The sequence below is a fragment of the Mus caroli genome, chromosome 2 (assembly GCF_900094665.2).
Source record: "Mus caroli chromosome 2, CAROLI_EIJ_v1.1, whole genome shotgun sequence".
In the NCBI taxonomy this organism is placed as follows: Eukaryota; Metazoa; Chordata; class Mammalia; order Rodentia; family Muridae; genus Mus; species Mus caroli.
The window spans coordinates 64,244,220-64,248,515 of NC_034571.1; positions in this window are offsets into that span (position 1 = coordinate 64,244,220).

A 4,296-nucleotide genomic window follows, 5' to 3' on the forward strand; every position below is an offset into this window, starting at 1 on the left:
GAGTTGGACTACAGACTGTAAGTCATCAACAAATTCCCTTACTATATAGAGACTACCCATAAGTTCTGTGACTCTAGAGAACCCTGACTAATACAGAAGTCGGTACCAGGAGTCGGGTATTGCTGAGATAGGCCTGACCATGCTTTTGTTTGGAAGAATGTGGGCTTTGAGACTTTGGATTTGAAAAGCAGTGGAATGCTTTACATGGGGCTTAGTGGGCTATCCTGGTAGGGCTATGGAAGACTCTGTTACTGAGAGTGATTTGAATTGTGCAGACCTTGCCCAAGAGGTTTCATTGAAGAATTTCAATATGTGGCCTAGAGACTGATTTTGTGGTATTTGGGTGAAGAATGTAGCTACTTTTTGCCCTTCTCTGAAGAGTCTGCCTGAGGCTAAGGTGAAGAGACTCAGATTAGTTGCATTGACAAAGGAAGTCTTGGAAACGCCTATCACAGATTTCTGTCCTCTGGTTAAGTATCATGAAGAGCATTTTAAACAAGCATAGCAAACTTAAAAAGGAAACGCATAAAATATATGGTTTGAGTATTAAAGGGGCACCAGGTCTGGCCTTGTTGGAGTAGGTGTGTCACTGTGGGCATGGGCTTTAACACCCTCATCCTAGCTGCCTGGAAGTCAGTCTTCTACTAGCAGCCCTTTAGATGAAGATGTAGAATTCTCAGCTTCTCCTGCACCATGCCTGCCTGGATGGTGCCATGTCCCCTCCTTGATGATGCTGGACTGAACCTCTGAACCTGTAAGCCAGCCCCAATTAAATGTTGGCCCTTATAAGGCTTGCACTGGTCACATCATGGTGTCTGTTCACAGCAGTAAAACCCTAACTAAGACAGTGTCTCTCCATTGATTATATTTGGCGGCTATAAAGGTCCTCATCCAGGTAAACAATAATTCCCTGCATGTGCTGGGCAATGGTGGCACACACCTTCAATCCTAGCACTTGGGAGGCAGAGGCAGGCAGATTTCTGAGTTCGAGGCCAGCCTGGTCTACAAAGTGAGTTCCAGGACAGCCAGGGCTATACAGAGAAACCCTATCTCAAAAAAACCAAAACCAAAAAAAAAAAAAAAAATTCCCTGCAATGCACTCTTACAGGAGATAAATACAAACAGCACATTCTGGTGGGGATTCTTCGTCATCTCTAAAAGCTTGCCCTCCTGTCTCACACTCCTTCTGACTTTCTTTTGGTAGACTGCTGTTTGCATTATGAACCCTCCATTGCTCCTAATTACTGAATTTGACTTCTTGTCACGCCTTTCCCTAGGAACTACAGCTAAAACCAAATCTTGCCACATTTGCTTTTGAGTGACTCAGACAGGCCCCATTAACTGTTTTCCACCCCCTCTCTTCCCCCATTCTCTCCTGGATTCTTTAGCACTTCAGGAACCTAAAATAATCACTGGCCTAAACCATTCAGATCTGACGCAGGTTCTTCTACCCCAAAAGATCATGTCCCACTATCGGCTTGGTGGAAAAAAAAAAATCTCATACAATTTCCAATGTTCTTGCTGAATGATTTTTCAGTTTGTCTGTGAATGCACACTGATGTGGCCTGGTGAACTGCATAGCAAACACACACTCTCTCAAGCTCATTTTCCTTAGCAATGCCTGTCCTTCCTCTATTGCTTCTCAATCCCTGGTATTCATGGCAACCACTGCCAAGGACAACTGTCTCCAGTGAGTCAAATGAGCTAGCCTATCAGGGACTGATTTTCCTCATGTAGCTTCAGGTTATACAGCTTTTGCCTCAAAGAGGGATGAGTAGTTGTTTCTCAGTTTCTCCTGTTTCACAGGACTCTGACTGATCGCACTCATCCCGATGTCTCACTGCCTCACAGTTGTAAAAGGCTCTTTCGCTTCTTCTTTGAAAGTCTTTCTCAATTCAAGAAATTTAGAGGCAGTGTGTGCTCTGCTACACATAATTTCCTCTACTCGGTGAATAGTAAGGCTTCAGGCTTCATCTCAAATCATGGACTTCCCCTCCCTCTCTATTGAAAGTCAGACTTCATGTATTTATTATTTCGTCTACCTCCTTTCTGTCTGATATTTCCATGGATTCATTGTTGGGTCCTAGGGAGTGCTTTTGAGAACAGATATGGTTTATGTCTTTTCCCTTGTTCTGCAAGCTGCATCTCCATCTCATTTTCCCCTTTTCTTGCCAAAGCAGGTACTGACGTAGAGAACAGCACTCATGTCTTTTTCCCGTGGTCATTCCTCCTTTAAATGTGCCCTTCTTTCTGGACAGTCAGCTCACCCACAGCTGCCTGTCATATCAGCCACAGCAGAAACTATCCCATGCCTCCAGAGCTTTATTTTCAGGTTCTGTATATGTTAATATCCAAGACTGCAGTGTATTTTTTAATCTAGCAGCTGTTTGGAGGCATCCCTGTATCCCTGTGCTAGTCAGGATTTCTACTGATGCAACAAATACCATAACCAAGAGCAACTCAAAGGGAAGAGATTTATTCTGTCTTATAACTCTCAAGTCATACTCTATCAGCAGGGTAAGGCCTGGCAGGAACCTGGAGGCAGGAACTGAAGCTATGGAGATATGCTGCATATGGTTCTTATACAAGCTAGGACCACCTTTCTGAGAGTGTCACAACTCACAGTGAGATAATCCCTTCTCTTTTTTTTGTTTTATTTTTTGTTTGTTTTGTTTTGTTTTTTTGAGACAGAGTTTCTCTGTATAGCCCTGGCTGTCCTGGAACTCACTTTGTAGACCAGGCTGGCCTCAAAATCAGAAATCCTCCTGCCTTGCCTCCTGAGTGCTGGGATTAAAGGCGTGCTAATCCCTTCTTTATTAACCAAAAAACCCCAAATAAACAAAAACAAAAATAAAAAAAAAAAACAAAAGTAAAACCCTGACCTACAAGCAATCTGACAACTCTAGATTTGTGTCAAGTTAACAAACAAACAAACAAAAAACCTAACCAGCATAAACCACATGGTCCATGGTAAACACTATTTATCGGAGAGGCATGTCACCCCATACCACATAAGAGCCATTATAGAAGTCCCTGCACAGATACACCACCCTCAGCTGTCTCAGCCCAGTTGCTTGTCTGATCATCCAGAGCAGGGACCACACAGCTGCTCCTCTCAAATGCATCTTTGGTTCTTTCAAACCCTGTTTGGGCTACTAGCGTGTTGTGTTCCTTTCCTGGGAAGATATGAACAAAAGTCTATTCATATTTAGTGAGAACACTGATGACAAACCAAAGGAACAATTTCACTCAAGTCTATCTTAGTGAACTCATAAACGTACTGGGGTTTCTTCTACAAGCACAGGTGAGGGCTTAAAGGATAACGAGTGTCTGTAACGCAGCTACATCACCAAACAACTCCCTCAGTCTAGGTGACAATTTACAAGAGCTGCTTACAGGCAGCCCAGCAAACAGTCTCTTCTCTCCAGCAAACTGTTTAGCTCATCTAACAACAGAGAGGGTTCCTGAGAGTTTCATAACTTTCTTGTTATTTTATGCCCACCCCCAGGCAGGGGTTCTCTGTGTAGCCCCCTGGCTGTCCTGAAACTCAACTCTGTAGACCAGACTGGCCTCAACTTCAGAGAGATCTGCCTGCCTCTGCTGGGATTAGAAGTGTACACAACCATTTCCTAGCAATGTTTGCAATTTTTAAAAGATATATCTGTTCATTTCTTTGTATATGTCTATGTCCATGCATGTGAGCTTGAACATGTGTATTCAAATGCATGTGCATTGCAGTCAGAGAGGACACTGCGTGGCCTTGTCTATTGTTCTCTATCTAATCATTTTGAGTCAAGTTTTCTTCCTGAATCTGGGATGTCCTCAGCTAGGCTGGAAGCCAGAGAGTCTTGGGACCTTCCTATCTCTACTCACTTTTCTGAGCTGGGATTACAGGTTTGCACAAGAAGCCTCTCTTATTATGTGGGTGCAAGGATCTGAATTCTGGGCCTCGCAGTTGCACAGCAAGAGCTCCAATTTGCTATCTCTCCAGCCCGAGTTCCTGAAACTTGCTTGTGAGTTTTGGGAGTTTCATCCTGATTTCCCTCCAGGAGGAAACATTTCTGTCCAGATGAAATAACTGTACAACACTCTGCCTTACTTCAATCTTCTAAATTCTATGTAGGTCTCTGTAGCCTCAATCTTAAGAGATCTGACTGGGGGCTGGTGAGATGGCTCAGCGGTTAAGAGCACTGACTGCTCTCTAGCAAAGGTCCTGAGTTCAATTCCCAGCATCCACATGGTAGCTCACAAGCATCCATAATGAGATCTGACTCCCTCTTCTGGAGTGTCTGAAGA